Source organism: Tetrao urogallus, assembly GCF_951394365.1.
Source record: "Tetrao urogallus genome assembly, chromosome: 1".
Lineage (NCBI taxonomy): Eukaryota > Metazoa > Chordata > Aves > Galliformes > Phasianidae > Tetrao > Tetrao urogallus.
In genome coordinates this window covers 45,549,919-45,577,254 of record NC_136813.1, presented here as the reverse complement: position 1 = coordinate 45,577,254, position 27,336 = coordinate 45,549,919, and positions in this window count along the sequence as shown.

The following is a 27,336-nucleotide window of genomic DNA, read 5'->3' as shown; positions in this document are numbered from 1 at the left end:
CAGGGGGCTCACTGCAGCACCATCGGCCTGCCAGTTCCCCTCTCCCACCTGTTTGCAAGGCAGTAGGGGGTGACATGCTCCATGTAGAGCTTCAGCTGTGTTCCAAGATCTCGGGACTGATAGGGACTGGCACCACCAATCAGTCACCCTCTCACACTTCTTTATGGTCCTCAGCCTCTCCACCTCCTTCTTTCAGGTCGACCACAAGGCTGATTAAGTCATTCAGCTGGTCACATTTTATACAAGTGCCACCTCCATCACCCGGCACTGCAAAGGCCAGCCTCTGGCAGACATGACAGCCAGTGACTTGCATACTAGCATCTTGTTTTGGGGCCTCAGTCTGAGTCTCCACACTTGTCTTATCACCAGCTATCTCTTCATGCATACACAGGACCTCAGTCTGGGACTCCACATTCTTTTTGGCTACAGTCTTTTTTCTGTGTGAGCATGGCACTTCTATCTGGGTCTCCACAATTTTTGTGGCAGTAGCCTGCTGCCGGGGTGCAGCCACTGCAAACTGGCAGGCACACTAACACCACTAAATAGCCTTAATGGGGTGTGACTGATCAGCCCTGCCCTGCTGCTGGTAGTGCCGGCTCTGCCCCTGCCCCGTTGCCGGGTCGTTAACAAGAGCCCCTACACTTATCACTCACTTGACAGTGATAACAACCCTCCTTGCTGTGGAGTCCCGTGTATGGGTGGCTTACAGTTTCTCCTCGTTAAAACAGCCCAGGTGATTCTCACACACCGACTCCTCCTCTCTCTCCATGAGGCTTTTTCTAGGTGATGGGGATGGATGCAGAGCCTTTGCCCTGCATCTCGTTCTCGCAAGAACTACCCTGCCGCAAGCTGCCCGGCCGTTCTTGTTGTGTCAGGGATCCCTGAATGAGGGAACCTTCCGAACCCCGCTGTACCTCGCAGTCAGTCGCTGCGGTTCTGGCTGGAACAGCTCCGAAGCAGCTAACTTCGGTGATCAAGGGCTTCTTCCTCGTTTGCACCGCTTTAAATCTCCTGCCGTTACCCTGGCAACGCTCCCGCACGTCAGCCACTCCGGCGAGAACTGCCCGGCCCAGAGCTGCCCGGCTGCTCTGTTGTCCCAGGGATCCCTGAATGAGGGAACCGACTGAAACCCCCCTGTACCTCACAATACATCTTTTCTCTCCTGTTCCCTGGAACAAATTGCAGTATCTATAGCAGAGGGGTATAAATTCAGATGCTGGAATAGAAGAGAAAATCAAATATGTAGTCATTCTGCACATTCAAATCTCAGCTCACCTCACACAGCAGATACAAGGAGTCAGGAAACATTAAACAGTTACATGGATGAAAATAATAATTGTGATAATAATAATTCAAGTTTCTCAATAAAAAGGAAGAAGAACAACAAAAGTACAGTTCAAGAAAGACCTGAGAGATGGAATCATTCACCCTATTTCCTTTAGCCTGAATCATCTGCTGCTGAATACTCACAGATGCAAGGCTTTATATGCTGCCTTTTTACCAAAACTAATGCTTAAAAAAAAACAGAACCCTCTGACTTAGCTCTGTTCACATTGTAACTGTATCAGAAAAAAAAAAGAAAAAAAAAGTAATAAATAAATAAATATATTGTGTGGTAAGAGTTCATTTATAAAATTTATACTGAATGTATGAATTAAAATTGTGAAATAGTCAAAAGTGATACTACAAGGTAGAATGGGAAGTACTCAACTGAACAAAAATGCTGTTTCACATCAGATGTTTAAATGTGAAATATAAGGTAGGAATGTTTCTCTCCATGTTTATATTTTACACAGAAGTCATAAATTTCTTCTAATAAGACAGGGCTTAATATGCGTAAAATACATGAAAGATAATTAAAATATATAGGTGTTGATAAGTGGCAGTCTTAGGGGAGGGACATTTGTAGGGGCAGGTAGTGACAGGACAATGGGAAATGGTTTTATACTGGAGGATGGATTTACACTTGTTATTAGGAAGAAATTTTTGTAGGTATAGAATGCAATTTAGTTGACTATGAACTATACAACTAAAGAACTACTAGAAGAATAACAAGAAATATAACTATATATATATTAACCAATGTGAAGAGCATGAACACATTTCTTTCATTATTCACAGTAGAAGTGAATTGTCTTTGCTAATTTGTTTTATGTGGTGTTTTGAAAGGACAAGAAATACCTTATAATATTCACATACCTTTTTTCTGTACACATAGGAAAAAAGTATTTGTGTAACTCTGTAGCAGAATATTAATGTTAAGCTTTTTTATTAAAGTTAATTTTATTTTTTATTAAAGTTAATACACATGAACTCTAATTCTTTGCCTAGGAAACAACTTGTATTTGATTAGATTTTTATCAGGCAATCCTTTTTGCATAGAAGAAGTAGATTTTTTTGTTCTTGGATATTTGATCTCTGAATGTGCAATGTATAATGTAAACTTTCAAAATACCTCTATATATCTTAGGCAGAATTGTTATTATTATTATTATTATTATTATTATTATTATTACTACTACTACTATTAATATTATTATCCAGAAATATCTTCATATTCTTCAGCATCTTCACTCATTCTCAGCATATATACATATTTAAAAATAAATAAATAAATAAGGGAAGTTAAAAGCAAATACAATCCATGTGCAAATTAACTCAAAATATGTTCTGGATACTGTTGTTCCTGCTCTCTATATTAAAGTGAGGTTACATTTATCTGAGAATTTAACTGATGCTGGATATTCCAGTGCTACTTCTAAATTTTACTCACTGTAGAAAGCTTTAACACTTTGTTAAAATAACAGTTGATTCTTCGTTTTTCTTTGTTGTTTAATTCTTCATCTGTTCTATTAGAATTTGGGACCCCAAAAAAGATATTCATAAGAAAACAATGATGGAAAATACTGCATTTATTTTGCTTTATTCTTGTAATATGCTAATTAATAAGATGTGGCTCTATAGTCAAGACACGAGCTAAGTCCGTCAGGTTAAGCAACATTTTGAAGTCAAAGAAAATGTGTTGTTTGAAGTAATAAATAAGTAAATCAATACACTGTAAGTATATAGTATATAGTATATATATAAGTATATATATAAGTAATCAAATGAGAAATTGAAAATATGTTATTATTTTTTATTTTTTCCTTTGTTGTAGATATGAGTTTTTTGTTGTTGTAGTTGTTGTTGTTGTAGGTGGTTTTTTTTGTTTTGTTTTGTTTTGTTTTGTTTTGTGCTGTTTTTTATAAACAGAGATATGTCTGGACCATCAGAACAAACACTTCAAAAATGATTAAAGGACTACCTTTTTCTATCTGAAAGCCTGTCAAAGCCTCTCAAGCACTTGGTTTTTGATTAAGTTCCAGTTTCTGAAGGTAAATAATTTAGGGATTTTTCTTCACCTATTTTGACTATAGTTGAAGTCTGACTGGATATCAGGAAGCAGAAAGAGGGAAATTGCTTTGAGCAAAGAGCAATTGCTGAATTTGTGCCCAGGTAAATACTCACAGAAAGCTCTTGTTTGCATGACAAGTTCAAGCTTGCTGTATTGGTGAAGCATGGAGCTACTATGCTGGAATAAGACCTCTGCTTGAGGAAAACAAGTGGAAGACTTTTCTCTCTTGTTGCATTCTTTTAGGAGCCCAGAATCTAAGTTGGTCTCAAAAACAATGCTTGTTAGAGCAATGCTATTCTACAGGAAAAAGAGCATAGAGCAAGTTAAGCTTATGAATAGTACCCTTAAATAAACTATGCACCACAACCTTCCCCTTTATGTACATTGTACACTTTGGTAGAATTTGCAGTCTCTGATGTAATTGTACAGCAGTATGAATATTAAGTGTTTGTGAAGAAATTCCAAACAAGTAAAAACAGACTTATACTAAAACAAATTTCTCTGCTCATTTCTTCCTCGCTACCAAAGAATGCAATTTGTGTGACAGATGTTAGTCAGACCTCTGGGATGTACTTACATTCTTCATTGTCAGTTATATTGAAAATATCTATATTAATCTACAGTATCCAGATAACTACACCAAACAAAGCAGCATAGAAAATAAGAGCCATCAGCCATCTTCTCCCCATCCTCTTTATTTAATCTACGATAGTCTGTTGTAAGGAAAATGTAATTATGAATAAATAAACATTTCCTGCCTTTCACTGGGCTTTAGTGTTATACACAAGATGCAAGCAGTACCATTGTTATAGCAATGCACTAATGACAGAAATGAGTTGAATGATAAAAAGGGAGGGAGGGCACTCACTACTGACAATCTTATGATGGCAAAGTGCTTATACTGCTCTACCTGAATTCCTAGCATGATTGCTCTGGGAAATATATACCACCTCTATATATATCTGTAGGGCTAAGTATTTCATATTTGGTCTGCAAGGAAAGCAGTATTTAAAAATACAGAAAACTTTTTTACCAGTATGATGAGAAAGGAATAGATGAATTCAAAAATATCAGACTAATTGCTTATTGACAGATCTTATTGAAAATTGATTTTACTCTAGATTTTTAAAAATGTACGCATAAGGGAGAAAATATATGCATTAAGAGAAGATGATTATCAAAATGCTATGATCAGAATAGCCACATATCATTTACAAACCTAACATACTAATGTCTAAAGGCATATGCTACAACAAAAAGGTGCTGCTGAATATTTCTATTAAGTATTTTGTCTAAGAACCCACAAAAAGTACAAAATATCTTCTGTGTATAGACTTCACAAATACAAGGAACTGATACTACCTAATTTTTTTTTCACATAAATCTTTTGCTGAGATTTTCAACACAAAGAAATTTTGAAACCTTGATTGTCTATTAAAACAACAAAAAACAAAACAAAAGCTTTCAAGAACATCCAAAAGCAGTAATATCTCAGTTTTTCACTTCCAACAGCTAGTAAATAGCACTTACCTAAGTACATAAGACTCATCACACTATCCCACAGTTCAGTAAGTTTCACAAATCCAAAGCAGAGATAGTATAATAGCATACTTCCGTTGAAGCTGTTATGCATAAAGAGGATCATCCACTTCAGAATCATTAGCATAGAATTATTTGAGATTGATTAAATGTCAGTCTGAAGAGTTTTGAGTAGAAAAAACTGTAAATAACTCCTAGCTCCTCACTCTAAGGGGATATGTCTTTGCACATAAAAGGTCTGATCAACTTAGAATCTCTGGAAGCTCTGGATTTATTTGTCTGTGCATGTAGTTTTCACACAGGACCATGCAAGAAATAATTTTGCATTAACTTTCACAGACAGATTTTTTCAAATAATATTGGAACGCCTGTTAGCCCCTTATATGGGTGTTTGATGATTTTCCATTCTGCTTCTTGGAATCTTGCAGATATTACTAGAAAGCTAATCAGTGTCAAGTTAATTTAGCATGATCTTATTCAGGAGAAAGTATCACAGCCTCTCCAATGTATACAGATTAATTTCAAGTGTTTTGATGCCTTATCAGGAATATAAGGTGTGTTCCATCGGTGGGAAATGGAATCTAATACTTTAGGCTGTAATTGCATTCATCCTATCATTCTGATATCTGGCATAACAAGGCTCACAACTTCACCTGGAAGGAGAAATAAAACTGTGTTGTCTCTCCTGAGGCCAGAACTAATGATAATACTTCACTAAATTGCTCAAGAATGATGTAAACTGCAAGAGACTGAAAAGGTCACCTTGCAGTGCCTCCTGTTTATGCCCAGTGAGCAGTAAACCTAAGGCTAAGTAAAAAAAAAATTCATGTCCCTAATAAACTGGAAAGTTATCCTACCAAAGGATCCATGAGGCAATTTCGTTAGCTGCTTAGTCTTTTAATAATCTATTCATAAAGTTATTACTTTTGTCATTATTACTTGCAATTAGTATAGGCATTTTTTTTTAAGTTCCTTGTTTCATGTATTGTTACCACTTCAAAACTGTTCTGCTCTTTAATTTTAATTTGATAAATTTAACTGGCAATATGTGATCCTTATCAATTTTAGCTTTTTGGGGACTATGTTAGTATTTTGAGGGTTGAAAACAAAGCCAAAATTACCAAAATTTTGCATGCCTAAGTATAGCTTTTGCTTATCTAATTTTTTTTTTTTTTTTTTGCTAATCTAATGTAAACATTTATGATGTTGGAAAGATTTTTTTTTTCCAAGGATTTTAAAATAAACCAATAATTTGCTATAAGAAGACCTAGGGAAATTTCAACACACTACACTGTTGGAAATTCTACTTCTCTATATCTGCACTCTGAGAATGCAGGAAAACTTAAAAAAGGAAACTCCTGACTAATCCTGTAAAGTCCTAAGCTGAAAAATATTGGGGGTATATATGGAGAATTAGCCTGGCACACTGTTGGAGTCCAGTAGTATCTGAGCAGGATCTTTTAGATATCTGACATGAGAAGGAGGAAGAGTCATACAAAAAAAAAAAAAAAAAAAAAAATCCCATGGGACAAAGCACAGTAAGAAACTAGTCCCAAACAAATGGAAATGTAATTTTGCAAAATAATTAATTAAATTATTACTATTATTATTATTATTATTATTATTATTATTATTATTATTATTATTATTATTATTATTACCCCAGGTGTTTTAGAATCACAGAATCATAGAATGTTTTAGGTTAGAATGGTCCTTTAAAATCATTTAATTCCACCCTTGGGGCAGGAGCACCTTCAACTAGACTACATTTCCCAAAGCCCCATCCAACCTGGCCTTGAGCACATTCAGGGATAGGCATCCACAACTTTTCTGGATAAATCATTCCTGTGCCTCAGCACCCTCATGGTAAATAATTGCTTCCCAATGTCTTACCTAAATCTCTCCTCTTTCAATTTAAAGTCATTAATCCTTGTCTTATTGCTATACTTCTTCATAAAAAGTGCCTCCCTATTCTTCCTGTAAGTCCATTTCAGATACTGGAAGGCCTCTATAAGTTTTCCTGAGAGCCTTCTCTAGGCTGTCACCCCAGTTTTCTCAACCTATCCCCAGTGAGTGCTGCTCCAGCTCTCCAGTCACCATCATGGCCTACCTCTGGCCTACCTCTGCACTTGATATAGTATGACCACACACTTCGTATGCTGGGGGCATCAGAGCTGGGTGCCGTACACCAGATGAGGTCTCATGAGAGCAGAGTAGAGAGATAGAATCACCACCTTTGACCTTGCACAATGCTATCTCATACTGAATTTTTAATCAACTAACACCTCCAAGTCCTTTTTCTCAAGGCTGTTCTCAATTTGTTCCTCAGACAGCTTGTATCTTTGCTTTGGATTGCTCCAAGCCATGTACATGGCTTTGCTCTTGGCTTTCATGAACCTCATAAGGTTCACATAGGCCCACCTCTCCAGTTTGTCAAGATCCCTTTAGATGACATCTCTTTCCTTCGGGGTGAGGACAACACCGCTTGGTATCTGCACACTTGCTGAGGGTGCACTCAGTCCCACTGTCCATGTAACCAAGAAAGTTGTTAAATGGTGCTGCTCCCAACACTGACTCCTGAAGAACATCACTCACTGGTTTCCACCTGGACACTGAAGCATCAACCACAGTTTTTTGAGTGTGACCATTCAGCCAATTTATTTTTAAGTAAAAAAACCCAAACCAAAACAACAACAAAAAACTGTAATGCAAAGATTCCTCCTTATCTTTATGCTTTTTAAAAATTTGTTCTTTAAAAACAACAACAATGTGCAAAAGGAAAATAAAATTAAGAAGAAATAAAGAATCAAAATCAAAAGCTCACCAAATTTATAATTTTGTAGTAGATTATTATAATAGTTTAAACATAGAAGAAAAATAGCCTCAGGCAATCAATGTCTTTACTGACAGGATAGAGTCCCTGACTGGGTTCCAAATTTTCAGCCAAATTGAGTTTACACTAAATTTGTCTGAGTGAATCAGTGAGAACATGAGTTCCACATATATATTCCCCTTCTCAGGAAAACATGAGATGTCTCAGGGCTCTCTCTTGATCAGGATGCTGATTTAGTATTATCCTACTGTTATTGCCTACTGTGAAAATTTCCATCTGCTCAGTGAGATTGCATTTTGTCTCACAATGCAGAAAAAGCGTAAGAATTGGAGGCCAGAATGCTATATATTTATACTAATATTTTATTTGTAGACAGTGTTATTTACTGGATGTGTAGACAGTTATAAAAATAATGATGAAGTAGTCAAACTCATTCTAGTCCAGGCACACAGGCTTCCATGTAGGCTTAAGCATTCTCATTAAATTATTGTTGTATGGAGCTTGTGATACATGGTTATGATCCCTGCACAAAGCTTTTAAGACTACGATTATTGGTTCCTGTTCAAGGAAAAAGATAGATTTGCAGACAATACCACTTTCTCTCATCTAGGGAAATATATTAATCTTTACAGGCAAGTTGCTCTTCCTGCTAAGAAGGAATTTCTGTTCTATAGAATCATAGAATTGTTTGAGTTGGAAGGTACCTGGAAAGGTCATCTAGTCCAACACCTCTGCAATGAACAGGAACATCTACAGCTTGATGAGGTTGCTCAGAACCTGGTCCAGCATGACCTTGAATGTCTTCAGAGATGGGCTTCCACTACCATTCTGATCAACCTGTTCCAGTACCTGGCTAATTTTTTCATTATATCCAGTCTAAATCTCCCCTCTTTTAGTTCGAAACTATCTCCCCTTGTCCTATCAAAACAGAGTTTACTAAAGAATCTGTCCACTTTTTTCTTACAGTTTCCTTTCAGATACTGAAAAACTGCTATCAGGTCTTCTTGGCTCTCTCAGTCTGTCCTCACTTGAGAGATGTTCCATTCCCTGGGTCATTTTTGTGGCCCTCCTCTGGATGTGCCGCAACAGGTCTATGTCTTTCTTGTACTGAGGGCTCCAGATCTGGATGCAGTACTATAAGTGAGGCCTTAGCAGCATAGAGTAGAGGGACAGGATCAACTCCCTTGACCTTCATCAAAGACATAGATTATGGCATCAAGTGCACTGTCAGCAAGTTTGCCGATAACACCAAGCTGAGTGGAGCAGTCGATACATTGGAAGGAAGAGAAGCCATCCAGAGGGACCTGGACAGGCTGTAGAACTGAGCCCATAAAAACCCCATGAGGTTCAATAAGGCCAAGTGCAAGGTGCTGTACTTGAATCAGGACAATACCAGATATTTATACAAATGGAGGGAAGATCTCCTTGAGAGCAGCCCTGAGGAGAAGGACTTGGGGGTCCTTGTAGATGAGAAGCTGGACATGAGCCAGCAGTGTGTGCTTGCAGCCTGGAAGGCCAACTGTGTTCTGGGCTGCATTAAAAAAGGAGTAGCCAGCAGGGAGAGGGAGGTGATTTTCTTCCTCAACTTGGGGGCCCCATCTGGAGTACTGCATCCAGGCCTGGATCCCCCTGGGTCCCCCAGTACAGGAAGGATGTGGAGCTCTTGGAGCGGTTCTAGAGGAGGGCCACTAAGGTGATGAGAGGGCTGGAGCACCTCTCCTGTGACGAAAGGTTGAGGGAACTGGGATTATTTAGCTTGGAGAAGTGAAGGCTCCAGGGAGACCTCATTGTAGCCTTCCAGGACTTGAAGGGAGCATATAAACAGGAGAGGGAATGGCTGTTTATGAGGGTGAATAGTGATAGGACAAGGGGGAATGGTTTTAAATTGAGACAGGGGAGATTTATGTTAGAAATTAGGAGGAAGTTTTTCCACACAAAGAGCGATGATACACTGGAACATGTTGCCCAAGGAGGTAGTGGATGCCCCATCCCTGGAGGCATTCAAGGCCAGGCTGGATGTGGCTCTGGGCAGCCTGGTCTGGTGGTTGACGACCGTGCACATAGCAGGGGGGTTGAAACTAGATGATTATTGAGGTCCTTTTCAACCCAGGCCATTCTATGATTCTATGATTCTATGATTCTATGATTCTATGATTCTATGATTCTATGATTCTATGATTCTATGATTCTATGATTCTATGATTCTATGATTCTATGATTCTATGATTCTATGATACAAACTGCTGGTCACGCTTCTTTTGATTCAGCCTAGGATAAGGTTGACTTTCTGGTCTGCAGAGCACACTGCTGGCTCATGTCCAACTTGCCATCCACCAGTACCAACCAAGTTCTTTTTGCAGGGCTTTACTTTATTCTATTCCAGAAGTTAGGTTGCTGTGCTTAAGAGCAAGACCTTCTATTTAGCTTTGTTGAACATCACAAGGTTCTCCTGGGCACACTGTTCAAGCCTGTCTTGGTGTTTCTAGATGATAATCTGTCCCTCAGACGTTTGATCTGCACCACAAGCTTGGTGTCACCTGCAAACTTGCTGAGGGTGAGCTTGAGGGGAAGACCTTAGAGTGGCCTTTTAGAACTGCTGAACTACTGATTAAGCAATATAGTATCTTCAGCATCTAATTATCACTTTGATTACTCATATGCATAACATATTTCTTCATAAAATGTCTTCACAATTACTCAAAAATATTGCAGAAATTGAACAGAAACTTTGAGTGTTTTAATATTTTCAAGCAAAACTCAATCACATACTTGTAATATTATACTGTGATTTTTCATACATGTCTTTCAGAAAAGCTCAGTTTGCATATAAGTAGGAGAACATTCTGGTGAAGGTCATGGCAGTCTTCTGAAGTTGCCACTGATTGGAAAAAGGGAAATATAAAACCCATTTTCAAGAACAGGAAAAAGAAATACCCAGGGAATGATAGGCCAGTCAATCTCATTTCTGTGCCTGACAAAATCATGGAGCAGATCCTCCTGAAGGCCTCACTAAGGCACATGGAAAATAAAGATGAGGAGATTAGTGGTAACCAACATTGCTTCACCATGGGCAAGTCATGCCTGACAAATTTTCCTGCCTTTTATGATGGAGATACATTGTCAATGGATAAAGGAAGAGGAACTGATGTCATCTACCTGGACTTATACAAAGTGTTTGACACTGTTCCACATGATAGCCTGCTCACCAAATTAGAGAAAAAGGGATTTGATGGATAGACCACTCTCTGAACTAATAATTATCTGGATGGTTACATTCAGACAGCTGGGGTCAATTTCTTAATGTCCAAGTGGAGACCAGTGATGAGCAGTGTTCCTCAGGGATTGGTGCTGGAACTAGAGCTTTTTAATGTCTATATAGGCAACACAGACAGTGGGATAAAGTGCATCCTCAGCAAGTTTGATAATGACACCAAGCTGAGTGGTGAAGTTGACATGCTGAAGGGAAGGGATGCAATCCAGAGGGATCTGGACAGGCTTGAGAAGTGGGCCCATGCCATCCTCATGAAGGTCAATAAGACCAAAAGCAAGATCCTGCACCTGAGTCAGGGCAATCCCAAGCATATACAGGTTCCGTGGAGAGTGGCTTGAGAGCAGTCATGAGGAGAAGGATTTGAGAGTGTCTGTTGATGGAAAACTGAATATGAGCCTTCAGTGCATGCTTGTAGTCCAGAAGGCCAACTGTATCCTGTGTTGCATCAAGAGAAGTGTGACCAGCAGGTTGAGGGAGGTGATTCTGTCCCTCTACTCTGATTTCATGATACTCCACATCCAGCACAAGAAGAACATCAAGATGTTGGAGTGGGTCCAGAGGAGGACTACAGAGGTGATCAAGGGCTGGAGCACCTCTCCTGTTATAACAAGCTGAGAGAGTTGGGAATCTTCAGCCTGGAGAAGGCTCTGGGAAGACCTCATAGCAGCCTTCCAGTACCCAGAGGGGCCTACCGAAAAACTGGGGAGGGACATTTGTAAGGACAGGTAGTGACAGGACAAGGGAAAATGTTTTTTACTGGAACAGGGTAGATTTAGGCTTGATATTAGGAAGAAATTATTTTCTTCGAGAATGGTGAGATATGGAACAGATTGCCCAGTGAGGTTGTGAATGCCCTCTCCCTGGAAGCATTCAAGTCCAGGCTGTATGGGGCTCTGAGCAACCTGGTCGAGGGAGGTGTCCCTGTAAATAGCAGAGGGGTTGGAACTAGATGATCTTAAAGGTGTATTCCAACCTAAACTATAGCCACCCAGTGCCCTATAAGATATAGACAAACAGTTTGACTAACATGTCATGTCTGAGCAATAGAACCACTGTTTAGAGGGTTTTTTGTTTGTTTGTTTTGGGTTTTTTTTTTTGTTTTGTTTTTTGGGTTTTTTTTTCTCATTTTAAGGAGAGAGAATTGAGGACATATGGTATGGCTTATTACATCTTTCTCTATCCAGATTTTTAGTGGGAGACAGAGAAAGCTCCATAGCTCTTTCTCCCAGTCTAGCCTCCTAGGCTCTACTTCAGTGGGATGATGTTCTTCCCCATCACCACTGCATGGCCACTGTTGAGGACAGAGTAAGATGGGTCTGCTACATGGCTCATTGGGAAGTACAGGAAAATGAGACAGGAAAAATAAGCTCATGGGAAAAGGAGATAGGAACCATGAGGAGAAGGTTTGTCTGTCATATGGATGGCAATCTGTTAAATGAGGAGTCAGAATAGGAGAGAGCAGGTAGTAGTTGGGTCGTAGCATCCCCAGAAAGAAAGAACAGAGTAGAAAGAATTGAAGTCTAAAGAAGAGAGAGACTTCCACCAATGGTTACAGTTACTTGAATCCATGTTAATTGCTCCCAGCTCACTAGTTTCACCCTCACATCTTGCAAACTCTGCTAACTTTTTCAAACATCTTCTTGTTTATAGTGTACTGGAAAACAGCTCTAGACTTGGACAAATCTCTCTCTGCTGTCTAAATCTCTCTCTGCAGCCTTCTAAAATACTAGTAAGCCTCACTTTCTCCTTAAATTCATTTTGCTGTCACAGCAGTTACCTTCAGTACTAAGCCTTCAGCTGTTTCTCAGTGTACTCAACAGCAAATCAATTGGAAAGTCAAGAAAGCAGTTATATTTCCTTTCTTCATCAACATCCTGTAATGAAAAGATTTAAAGGGGAAAAATAATTCATATCCTTCCTGTCTAAACAGTTCCTGACAGCTCATTATAATTATTGAATGCCAACTGCTAATTCATACATGTGCAAACATATGGAGAGAAATGGCTCCTGTACAAGATTCAACCGGTTCAGACATGTAACTTCAGTAATATGAACATAGGTTAAACAATTTAAATAAATATATACACATGTACAAATATACAAGATCACAGACACTGCTTTAAAATTCCATTTAAAATCTAAACTTTATCAGTGGCTCATATTATACATACCACCTTCTGTCCATTCAGAATACAGGTACAATACAATATTGTCAGAAATATCAGAGCACAGTGCCATATATATACATGGTTCAGGATCATTGCCATTGTGAACAAATCTCCAAACAACTGAGAAGGTACTGTAAAGAAAAGCAGTGATGGAAATTCTTGATGATAGAACAGCTCATCATCTATTCAGTTCTGTTGTACTGCAAGTCAGACTCTGTCATTAGGGTAATAGTAATATTAAGTATGTCCTTACGCATTAATATGTTTTTTGAGGCGCCTAAGAGGTACGTGATATTTTCCCCCAGATTTAGTAGTTTTAATTCAAACACGTACACTGTTACTTCAGTGATTACTTTAAAGTATACAGTTCTCTTTTTGGGTAGAAACCAGCTCTCTTCCAATTATTATTCTAAGGTACTTTTTATATTTTTAGACATATTTATCAATTGATTGCAGAAGTCCCTATGCATAAAACACTCATATTCAACTGGATTTCTTTATGCAGAGAATGAATTGGAAGTAATAACTAGAATCTTGTTAAATGCAAGAGAATCTTATGAACCTTTACAGCTAAAAGGCCCAGGAATTCTGTGCATCCATCTGAAGCTCAACAGGCTTTAGAGTCCTGTTTTATCTTCTAAAGGATAGATAGACTGATGGGATATAATAGCTATACAAATGATTCTGTATTTAAAAATATTTTTTTTAAAAATGGAATTTATTTATTATTATTATTTTTTTTTTTTGTGATTGTTAAGCACAGACTTATGGAAGAAGTCTTGCATTTTTTACTGCTTTTTTAATCATGGAAATTTTGATTATGTCACTACACACATATTTTGTAATCCAACTATTTTTTTTTTCCATTCATTTTGTCCAAAGCTGACTAATGACACCAAATTTTACCTAAAAACAAAGAGTCAGTCTACAGAATAGATATGAAAGAAATAACCAAAGAGTAAACTAGCACTTAGCTTATCATTTTAAGCTTTATGTACTATTTCAAAGTCCAATTGTGTTACATATGATACTCATCTTTTAAGATACTCTTAAAGCTTCCATCTATTGAATATTTAAGCTTGTGACTAAACCACCCCATTTCACTGACTTGATGACATGTACATATCTATAATTTCCTTGACTGGATTAAAAACAATGTAGCCTGATACACTATTCTTAAGAAAAATATCAAAGGAATGTCATGTAGCTGTTTAAAATACATCTGACAAGTTGCAACTTCATCTAAATACCTTCATAGATAGAATCAACAGTAATCTCACAGTTAAAAAAGTATTTCAGAACTCAAATATATGTATATGTTTGAACTGAAGTTGTGTTTCAACTAACTTTAGTTTATCTGGTGATGCCGCTAGAAGCCATATGGAGTGAGATCATTATGAGTAAGCACACAAGCATGTCTAGTTCAAATACTGAGAAATGTGTGTATTGGGGGTAGTTCTTCCTCTAAACAAAGTAAATGAATTATTCACAAAAGGTGAACAAAGATAAGCTAATTGAAACTCAGCAAATATTTGTAGAAATTTATTATTTTCTCTATTTTATTTAACTTTGTAAAAAAAAAAAAAGACATAAAATGCCAATAATCTAAATAAGGAGAAACTGCTAAGGCAGAAATGTCAATGTAGAGAATTGAAAAATAACTACTATTATTATTTTTAGAAGTCACAAAGGTCACGCTTAAAAAAAGCTATGTCTTGGAAGTATCATATAAAAACTACACTTTATGAGTCTCAATATTTTAGGTAGATTTAATATGTAATTTCTAGTCCTGTTCCTTTTGAAAGAGGAAATTTGAAATTAAATACAAAATACAATTTTTAATTCAGTTTTGGAGCATACTTTAAAAGCATTATTTCCTATGAAGTTCTCAAAAAAATATTCACTTTCTTTGAGTCATAGATTTTCTATTTATTTCCCTATCAGTGTCAAATAAAATCTGGTGGAAGTTTCTCATTTGTCCTAGGCCTTGATGTTATTGGCCTCTAAAATTAATCTTGGCAAGTTGTTACATTCTCAAACTGGTCTCAGAAATCAGGCACACAGATGTTTCTCTGCAACATTTACTTTATTTGGATTAGTTGCTTTTGAAGATTAAAAAGCACTCTAACTTTAGACCACATCAAATGTCCTTTTCTTTAGAGAAACTTGGTCACTTCTTTCAGATTTCTGTTGGGGTTTCTCAGCAGTCTTCCTATTTTGCCATTTGTTCTTCTTCAGATTATTATTGTATGAATAGAGCATTCCTCATTACTTGCTCAGAAGTGCATATATTTACTCTGGATTATTTCACATCTGTCCAAAATTAAATCTCAGTCTTTCTTACAAGTCAAAATCCTAGTAGGTTTGAGGTAGCTTTCATACAAGTTAACCTCACTAAGTTCAGCTTAGAAATTTTACACTTTTATAGAAATTGCTGAAGATTTCTAATGTCATGTCTATGCCTTATACATGCCACGTGGATGAATCTAAGTGAGCTGCACACTGCCACTTAAACAGAATTTAGCAACTATTATTCAGATGAGTTTATCCAATCTGCTTAGCATATGGGAAGCCCTATCCACTGTGAGGAACTGGAGATGAGAATGTTGGAGACTTTGTCATTATTTATGATATATGATAAGAGAGGGTGAAAAAGATGTAGATAGGCTATTCTCAGAGACATCCTGTGATAGGAGTAGAAACAAAGGGCAAACACTGAAATACAATTTCATTTAAACTTAACAGAATAGTTTTGTTGTTGTGGAGTCTTCATCCGTGGAGATACTCAAAATCTAACTGGACATATGTACATATATAAAATATGAACTGAATGGATATTACTACAAATAGTAGTAGTATAACAAATAATAATAATCCTGTCCCTATACTCTAAAGGTCCAGAAGAAAAAAATTGGCAACATACTTCTAAAGAAGGGCTGAAAGATGTTCTGATTTCTGAAAGTTTGTTATGAGATTTTAGACTAAATTTAGTACTATCTATCCACTATAAAGGAAACCAAAGAGAATAACTCACAGTGTGCGCTAATTTTGTGAAGTATGTATGTTGCTCTGAAAGTAATGCATACTATTTATTTCCATGAAAACTGCAGCAATACAAAGAGAACAATAACAATATTTGATAGAACAAATTCTCAGCTACAAAGCATTATTTTTCAACATGGTCATCATCACTAACTATGCATTTTTACCAGTGATTAACAATAGCCTACATGCTGCACTTATGAAACTCTGCACCAGTGGATATGACCCACAGCTTTACAGATGCTAAGATGGCAATAATGTTCAGAAAATGCCCATTCAGTCCATCTTTCATTGGCCTGAACAGATGGAAATCTGAGTGTGCCAAATCCTACCACTCAGGTTGGTGTGGTAGACTAGTCCAACCAAGACTGGCAATGTGCTCCACAATCTTCAAACTGGCATGGGACCTAGTGCTAGTCCTAGTCCTAGTTCTCTGGACTCACTCTTGAAGTTTGAGTCTTCAACTTAGTCAGTGTTGTGATGTAGAGGTTTGTGTGGGTTTCAGGAAATCTAGAAGGATCACTCCTTTCCTCTCCCAAAACAGTGCACATCACTTTACTTGGTGAGGGCTGTGTCTTGAACTTTTTTTTCAATGAGGAATTGATATGTGCTATGGACTGACATTTTGTCTATGGCTCATAGTGGTGACAGAACATCCCATCATCGATAATGATGTGATCCAGGAGATGGTTTCCTTCAGCCAACGTATCTCGACAAACTTGCATATGATGTTCTTTCTTGTCCTGTGTGAGCATTTGTGGGAACCACCTGAAAGGAATCTTCGTGATATTCCAGTGTTGCCATCATTGTTTCCAGTGCATTGAAGCTGACACTCAGCTCTATACACAATTCCCTGTCTGCAGCCTGCCAATTTGCATGAATGAAATGGTCATTTTGTGATGTGACAGCCATGCCTGGACTCCTGGAACATGTTTTCTCTTGATGTTGCTGTTGCTATTGCTGAAACACACAACCTACTGTTTCACTGTGCTAACATGCACTGTTTGGTCTCCATAAACATTCACTATGTGTCAATGAATGTCAATGGCTGAATTTTTTTCTACATTCAATTACACACTTTGCTTCATATGCACTTCCCTGTCAGCCTTCATTTTGTCAAACTGCCCCTCTGCTGCCATCTGTTACACAGTAACATTTTATGAAATATCGGAAGAAAAGTTCAGCCTCTTCTGCCATACTACCGACATCCTCCTTTGACTTCATGGATCAATATTATAAAATGAGAGGCATTACTTCTGGAGTAGCCTTCATATTTTTTGGCAATGCAAGCTTATACTGCCTACTATGCTGTCCTATTGCATAACCTCCGTTCCTTTGTCGACCTTAGTAGTTCATGCGTTTGTTCAGAAAACTCTTTTAGTTGGATTTTTAAATTTAATTTTAATTCACAATAAACAATGCACAATACACAATTCACAATACAACAAAAAAAAAAAAAGGTTAAAATCAAAAGGAAATGTGATCAAATGGAAGCAATGGCAGTTAAATTTACTCCAATATTTATACATGTACTATCAAACAGCATCTTCAGTGAATACTTTTTTACTAAATTTGAATGAGAAGGGAAAAAGAAATGCTAAAAACAACAAAAGCAAAACAAAACAGTCATAAAGGATAAACTGTAAAATTGATGGGGTAATATTTAAGGCAATTATTTTTTCTTCCAGTTGATAACATTTATATCTTAGCTATTCTTTCCTTTCCTTTAGAGAATGAGGGGAAAAAAAAAAAAAAAGCCTTTTAACATTTTCTAATATAGCATTTTAGAATACAACCTTTAATGTATATTCCTAGAGCCATTATTTGTGTCCTAGTTTTATTTCATTTCAATTTTTATTATTACAGGATTAATGAGATTGTAATTTCTAGATCATTTAAAAAGTAGGGGAAAATTACCATATATTGCTCTTGCTCTAGTATTTGAAATCCAAATTAATAACTTATCAAAACATAATTGATCCTTACCTTTTATGTCCTTAATAACTCTATTTTTCCAGGCAAAGAACAGTTTATTTTATACAGTGTCAGTTTTAAGCCTCGCCATTACTGTTTCCACAAATCAACAATTGGAATAAATTTGCAAAACAATTAGAAAAATTTCTATCTGAGATTTATGTCTCAAATTTATCTCTTGGTAAATTCAGTGGTTTGTATCAAAGTGGAAAACTTCCTCATGAGAAAGAGTTAATCATTTATATTAAACCTTATGAGAAGCTCCAGAAAAGGTTTTAGAGGTCTCAAGTAAGACTTATGTCAGAAATGTCCAATGTGTGGCCTGCAGACTGCAGGCAGCCTGGCTAAATCTTTTATCCTGCACCACCATGGCAGCAACTGTTCCCCACTGAGCAGCCCAGCCTGGCCCTGGGCAAGCACCCATCATTCAGCAACAACCAAACATCAATGTGTGATTGGCACTGTCTGAGCTGAAACATGGTGAAGGTACAGTTCAGAGCTAGCCCGAGTTATGGCAAATGATTTTATAGAATCATAGAACATTACCATTACCAAGGTTGGATAAGACCTCCAGCATCAAGCAGTCCAACAGTTTACCTATCACCAATCTTTCCTGTAAGATATTATTCTGTAAAACATCACTGTCTCAAAGCTTGCTGGGGACACAGATGAACAAGTCCAGGCAAGTCCTGGGCAAAGGTTGTGAAATCCTTTTTCTGGAGAACTTTGATGGACAAGTCCTGGGCAAGGGCTGTGAAATCCTTTGTCTGGGGGACACAGATGGACAAGGCCAGGGACAACGTGAGAGACATAAGTTGCAGCTTAATAGCTGTGAAGCGGTCTTTTGTGTGGGCTTATCTCAGGAAGATGGCCATCTCAGGGGATACTCACATGACTCTTGCTCAAGCACCAGGGATGTCATGTAGGCAGGAGAACAAGTAGGATAAAAGAGGAATTGAAAACCATGAGGACAGGTGTCTGACATCAGATTCCTTACACTACAGAATTCCTGCATGCTGACGAACTCTCCTGGGCCTGCTACCTGAGCGCTGCTGCTTCCTCACGGATTGGCTCCGCGACTGCCTCCTGCTACCTGCTTGCTGGCCACTCTGCTGCCCCACCCACTGTTTCTGCCTTGGACCTTTGAAATGTCATGCAATGGGACCGCTGCTGGATCCTGGTGGTGACTATCCCCACTTTACGCAATTCTTGCTTCTTTCCTATCTTTTCTATCTCCCTCCTTCCTTTCCCCGTCTCCGTGATTAGGATTTATAATAAACTGGTTGGACAAACATATGAACCGTTGTTTCTTAATCTCACACCGGGTAAACAGATATTAAAAGAACCTCATCTCCCTCTTATAGATTGGAGCAAAACATTTCCCCACTAAAATATGTCACTTAGAACAACATCTAAAAGTTTCTTGAACACCTTCAGGGGCGGTGACTCAACCTCCTACCTGGACAGCCCATTCTTGCACTCATGAGCACTCATTCAGAGAACAAATTTTTACCTATCTTACTGGTGAAAAATAGGCCTCACTTCACAGTCACACCTCTTCTTCATCCAATGTGGGCCAGGCAAAACAAGAGGTAGGACATCCATAACTTAGGTGGAATGGAAGTAACTATGCGTAACATTAACCCGAATGTCTGATTTAGCTTCTGTCCATCCTCACAAGTTTTGTTAATTTTAAGTAAATTTTAAAGCATTTACAGAAGTGCTATTTTGAGTCTTGATAGAGCTGAATGCATTGCCATTAACATATTTGTTTACAACATGGATGTCCAACCTTTAGGCTTGCCCGGGCTGCATTGAGTGAAGAGGAACTGTCTTGTGCTGATGCTTTTGTTGTTGTTAAGTGACAGTTGTACGCTTGGGGCTGGGCTGGGCCATTTGAGGGAAAGATCAGTCACTATGTTGGTGTGGGGCAAGGGATGAATCTAATTGCTTGCTGTCCCAGATCAAATGGAGCCCACAGATGATGGGCTGGATATGCCTCAAAACTTGAGTGAACTCTGCAGTCTTTTTATCCTGTCCAAAAAAATTAATTGTTGTAAAAATTGTTCAAAGCATTCTTGATTCTTTCCCACAGAATTGGGTTCCACTGAAATATACTGTGGTTGGTCTGTTTAATACACAAATGTGTTCAGTATCCCTTTTTATTATTGTCTAATGGGTGAAATATTTATCTTGCAAGTCTTGCTTCTCATGCTTAAGGGTCTTCAAATCTTCTAAGCTATAGTTTCCAAAGAAATGCTTTGGTAGCTAACTCATACTTAAAATTTAGAATCAGTGTATTGAAGATATCTGTCTACTTTTCTGAAAATGCTTCATTGTGCAGTAAAAATATCTTCATCTTGCAATAAACAGTTCAAGATTTTTGAGTGGCAGACACTATATGAGAGGGACAAAATTCTAAAATTCTAGTAATAAACTATCTGGGAAAGACAATTTTTGGTTTTCACATTTAATGCCATCAGGCTAGGGGAAGGAGGAAGGAATTGTCTATTTTTTGCCTCCTAATTTTCTACTTTACTGATGGATTTTTAAAGTAATTTCTAAATGAAGACTAAGATTTCTCAGCCCTCATGTTAGAGAATCATTTTTTCCTTTTTCCCTGTCTGAATAAGGAGACCTGGAATAATTTCCTAGATAGCATAAAAAACGCCCGGAAAGGAAAAACAAATTATTTTTTCTTTACCTTGCATCCAAAAATAGCCTTTCAGTAAAGGTTCTCTCCTTTTCAGCAGGAGAATTCAGTTTCTACTCTTTTGAAGTTCAACTCTAGTCTGTAATTTGCTGAGCTGAGAGGTGTAATGGAAGTTATTAACCTATTTTACAAAGGTAAGCAGGTAGGATTTTATCCAAAGTATTTTAACATTATTGCTGTTAAGATTGCAGGCAGATGCTTAAACTGTCCTAACTGAACAGATGATGATAAACTTCTGGGTAAGACATGAAAAAGACTGGACAAGACAAACAATGATATGAGAAGCTGACAGAAGTTAGAAATTCTGTTGGAAGACATTGCTGGATCACAGATGGTTTGGGAAGCATGCAAAATATGGCTGAGTTTTTGGGGAGAGCACTGTGGGTCTTTTGGGGATGAGAATCTCATAAGGTCAGGAATAGGTTGGTAGCCCCCTCAGTGATACAACATAAGGCTGAGGCATTCCAGGAAACAGTAATGCTGTTCGCAACATAAATTGAAAGGGGAAAAAACCAAACCAAAACAAAACAAATTGTTAATTTGGGAAGGAACAAGAGTGGAGAAACTGAAGGATCAAAGTAGATCAGGGATGAACAAGCAGGGAGGGAAAGGACAGAAAGGGTCCAGGTATAAAGTAGCTACATGCATGTCAGCATACATGCCTGTCTAAGCCTTGCATCTGAGCACTTCATTCTGCCCTATCTTCAACTAATATCCATGACCACCTTTGTGACTGTGCTGTGTGTCTTAGACAGAGTGACCCTCTAGGAGGCTGCAGGATTAGACCACGATCAGTAGGTTACCAGTATTTAGCAGGACTCAGTGTCAGTGCTGAAGGTTGGTCCAGGGCTGGGGTGTGAATGACTGTTAATGCTGGGCCAGAATACAGAGGAACTTACAAGTGGGAGTACACACATACGACTATGTATATCTTCCACAAGTAAACCTAAAGCAAAATTAGATGAGAAAAGTAACTAATCAGTTGTTGCTGTTGATTCTTATATGTGTGCCTGAAACACCACACTTCTCTCTGAGTAAATCTTCCCTCATGACTGGCTTCATTCATGGGTGTAACCACATGTCAATTAGGAGTATGACCTCAGCTATGCTGCTAGATGGACACACAAACAGAGAATAAGTCCAATTTATGAAGTGATATTAACCAATCAATAACATGCCACAGGATACTGCCTACTTAACGTAAAGGCTATATCTACATTAAAAAAAAAAAAAAAAAAAGTTGGAGTATATCGTAAGAAAAAGAAAGCTGAATTTACAGGAATTAAGACACAATGAAAGAGTTTTTATACATTGATACCACAAAAATATTGATCATTTCAGTCACAGATACATTTTTTGAGCATGTCATTGAACAGCTGGAAATATGAAGGTATTTTCAAGGAATTGAGCAGTAGAAAGAAGGTAATAGACTAAAAGATGTTTGTGTGAAGATCTAAGATATTCCAGAAATATCTGATCATTATGGCTGGATAATATAATGTAATTAAAACTTTTTTAAAAAATATACAGGCATTTTCATAAAGCTAGTCTTTACTATCGTAAATATGTATTATAAATATTTTTTCCCTAAAAAATGGAACACGGTGGATTAGAAACAGCCACACTATATTCACAAACACAACCTACCATAGTCTTTCCTTTTATTCCTTTTCCCTGCCTTCAGTATTCCTTAATTATTTCAAACTCTTTAAGTTGTATATTTTTTCTAAGTCTGCATATAATGATTTTTCTTTGTTGTCTTAAAAGCAAACGCTGTCTCCTGCTTCAATGTAGTTTTAGGTTTATTTTCCATTGCCCTAGGCTTATATGAATTGAACCCAGATGCCTTTTCTCTTTGGAGCCATTGAACGTTTTGAACTAAATATGTCCCTTGTGCAATAGTTGAGTGGAAGAAAAATGCTTTAGTTCTATGTTGATACCTTTCAGGGCTCTTTAGAGGCTTGTTTTAAAGGCAGCTTTATTTAGCTACAAGACTGTTTTCCACATTAAAAAGGAATCTATGTATGTATGTATCTATCTATATATATACATACAGAATGCTCTAAGCCATAATACCAAGATAAGGACTTAAAATATTCATTGGTTTGGGACATTTCAATCTCAGAAGACCAAAATAGACTTAACTAAAAACAGGCACAACAGCATTGCCACACACACTGTTAAGTAACCAGAGCCTGGAAATAGCTACCTGGCTACAGTCAGATATATAGGATATGGAGGACTGGATTGCAAAATCAAACAGTGTGTGCTGTTACATAACTATGTGATATATCTGCTTTGTCACTTCTGGCTTTTGGCAGAATGATGCTCTACTTTGTGTATCAATTCCTCCTCCTCTTTGCAGAAAATCTGCATTCTTCAGTAACATTTCTGCTGTTTCAGCCATTCCAGGCTTTACCTTGTGGAAAAGGCCTTGTATGAAGTTGTCTTAGGCTCTTGCTACCTGTCACTAACCGTAGTAGTATAGTTCCCACATCCCTGAAAGGATCTATATGCTTGGAAATTAATTCAGTGTCAACGGTTTATGGGCTAGTTTGGCCCAGTTCTGTGACTAGCGGGCGGAGGGATTTTGCAAAAATCCATGCCTCCAGAAAAGGGGAACAGGGGACCCCAAAATAATTAAAAATAGCGGCAATGATCTGAGAAAGAAACTAATTTACTAAATATAGTATTGGAATGCAAGATAACACACCATAATACAATATAATCAGAATTGAAGCTAATAAATGAAATATAATGAGAGAGAGAATATCCGAAAGGTGGATAGGCCTCACCATGATGCTGAGGTGAGATGCACAGTCCAGTTGAGCAGCAGGGAGATGAAAAAGAGCAAATGAAAAAAAGCAGATCAGATGACCTTGCAAGGAGCTATATCTCCTCCCTGACTGCAAAGCCCCCTGGCGAATGTAGTTCTTCTCTTCTGGACAGGTACCCAGAACTTGAGCATTAACAGTTAAACTCCCAGCGCACTACATGATGTTATGATGTGGAATACCGAGAACCAATAATCATGAAACCATCACATTCATTCTCCAAAGGACCTTACCTGGCAAAACTTTGATCCGTTCACTTGTTATTCATTTTAATTGTGTCTTTTATAATTAGTATTCTTATTTACATAGTGAAAGACTAAAAAAAGCTTACTGCATTCTTGTAGAAAATTTTTATTAGTTCTCATACAAATGATTAGGTCCATTCCTGTTATTCATTCTGTGATGCAGATGATAACTTTGTTGTTGTTGTTGCTTCCTTTATATTCATTATATTGTTTAATAGAGGAGACCATATTATGTATTTGAGCAAATTCACCTGTATTTGAGTAAATTCATCTATAAATTCAACAACAAAAGTAAACAAACAACACCAACAGTAGTTAAGTAAAATAAAATAAATAAAATGATAAAGGAATAGAATCAGGAAGAACTATCAAGGAATCTCTTTGGACAGATGATTTTCTGGTAATAAGCAGTGGAGGTAATCACACAGTCAATGGTTTTACTTTAGCTCTAATTTTGGCTAACAGAATCTGACAACCTTTTGCATAGTCTCTTGTTCTTAGTTGTGCTCCAGATATGACTCTGCTTTTGTTATGTTAGACATGATACTGATATATTTTAAATGGCTTAGTAATTACAGCAATGCCTTTAGGCTACTGCTACTTTCAGTTTCAGCTTTCATCTAAATGTACTTGAGAGTATGTGTGTGCATATGAAAAGGAAAGCATGTGCTGTCTTTAAAAATCTGTCCATTTTAAACTTTTTCAAAACAATAATTCCTGAAGGTGAATCCTTAGAGTAGGCTAATATTTACAGGCTGCCAATAACCAAATTCTACTTAATCTAGTTTTTCAGTAGATATGTCAAAGTAGATTCACTTTAGCTACTCACTGTACTGTTTTTCAAGCAAATTGTATAAAAGTATCAGTAGGATAAGTACTATGTAATCACAAGTCTGGGACTCTGGTAACAGAAGACACAAATGTTAGTGAAGTTTTCCTAGTTTAAAATGTTTTAAGAGGTATTTTAAGGAAGAAATATCATAACAAGTACAAAATTCATTCACTCAGAACTTGAAGTCCTTTGATCCTGATAAGTATATGAAGACAAAATTTACATTTTTCTCTCATTCATATATTAAAAGACACAATGCTTATTTGTTGAAACATTTACAAGTTCCGATTTGTATCAAACAAACAGCATCGAACTTTCAGAACAAATTTAATCCTATTCATCTATTATAAAAAAAAAGTCTAAGAGAATATTTGGCAGGTTTTCTCATTCAGTGGAACTGAACTCTAAATGGAACATATACAGATGGACAGAAATGGGTATTGTAAGCCTGCATTGCCATCAAATACTTCTCTTTTCATTTTCAGAAGTTTATAAAAATAAAATCTTGAGAAACTGGTTACAATGTACAGATTTTATATCCCCTGTTGGTTTTGTAAAATGCAGTGAGTAACTATGACAATGTGTATTTTTGTCAATGATGCTTCCTTTGTTTTCTTAATAATAACTTGAAAGATATTTATGCTCATTGTCCTTCATACTGTCATGTGAAATTCTTTACAACAAAGCAAAAGAGATGTGACACAAGCGGGGGAATGTACATGCAGTTTCTTCATTTCCCAGTATTTATAAACACATAGTGTGGTTTTAATTTGTCAGTCTGCCTTCCTATATTATATTATTCAAATTATGTAAGAAACAGGCTTTCATAATTGTTTGTGGTTTCCAGAATAAACAGTCTAGGTATGAGTCTTTTTGCTGACTTATAAAGAAAGTACAGATTCCCTCCAGCATTGTTGGATCAGCCCTATGAGAAAGCTGTCATACCTTTATAAAAATGTAATAAGATGTGTAATGAATGTCTAGTAGAAAGGATGTTTTTGAAAGCTCTGATCTTGCTGTATCCTAAAGCATCTTAGTATCTTTTACAAAGGCCATACAAACATTAATGACCAAAAGAATAGAAACTTAGAAAGTGAAGGTGGGGGAAGGAGAAAGGAGAAAAGCACAACATTACTATTCCCTGATGACCTCAAGAAATGTTTAGCCTTATCCTTAAGAGGTGTAGGCTCAATTATGGCAAATCAGGGACTTATTCTGTACCACAAGTGTAGTGCTCTTTTGGTTTAACAGGGACTAGCAAGGAACAACAATAATTTCCTTCAAATGGTAATTTAATTGAAACAAAAGTTGGAGACTGGGAAACAAAAAAAACTACACCAACATCTTTTCTGCTTATATAATCAGCTGTTGGTATTTTTACTGAGGTATAAATACCAAAACTTGAGTAAAGGCAGATCTCTGTAAAATCTTAGCTGTAATATCACTGAAATAAAAAGACATTTTTATTAAAGAGTTCCCAAGGGAAGCCTGATATGAAAAGTGGAAATTTAAAAGTAAGCAGACTATTGGGTACTTTGAACCTTTAAGCAAAAAAAAAAAAAAAAAAAAAAAAAAAAAAGATTCCTTCCCTCTGTCAGAGACTGATTTATGCTGTAGTCTGAAGACTCTATATACCTTACATTAGCTGCAGCTGGTGAGGACTCCTGTCCTTCTGTGGTCTTCCAGAGCACATTTAGCTGTGTTTGATATCAGGAATAATATGTTTGTGTGTATGTATACACAGAGCTTTATAAATATCATTCAAAGTACAAATATATTCCTAAGCACATGATTTACTTTGTGAATAGGAAAAAAGTAGATGTCCATTAGCTAATCTACGCTTACAGAAAGATATAGCACAAACAAAGATTTTCTGGGCTGCATTTTATGTGAGATGATCATTGGGTTGAAATAACTAATTTCAGCTTTTGTCTGTCCTTGTTAAACAGCACACAGAGCTAATGTAAACTGTGGTGCTGTGCCATAACCATGAAGAAGGGATCTGCAATATAAAAAACAACCTCTATGCCAGTTCTAGTAGAAATACAAGAAGTTTGATCGTCTTATCAAATATTCACCATATAAGTCAAAATGCAATGCTGTATTTTTACTGTTTTGACATCCAGAAATGAAGGAAAGTCTTGTGACATCTAGAAATTGTAAGTTTGATAATCAGCATAATCAATATTAACTTTCTTCTAATCAAAATACAAGTTTATTATAATAGAGTAAGTAGAGAATATATGGAAGTAGTTTGTAATGCTCTGCATGTATGGTCACCCACAACATATAATTCTGTAGAAGTAAGCAATGAGACTAGCAAAAACAAAACAAAACAAAACAAAACAAAGCAAAACCTAAAACTACTACTACAACTATAACTAAAACTAAACAGATGCATTTGGGAGGCCTGAGAAGGCCTGTGAACATCATCCTACATAGCAAAATTTGGCAGATAAAGAACAAAGAACAAGAAAAGCACTAGGGGCTG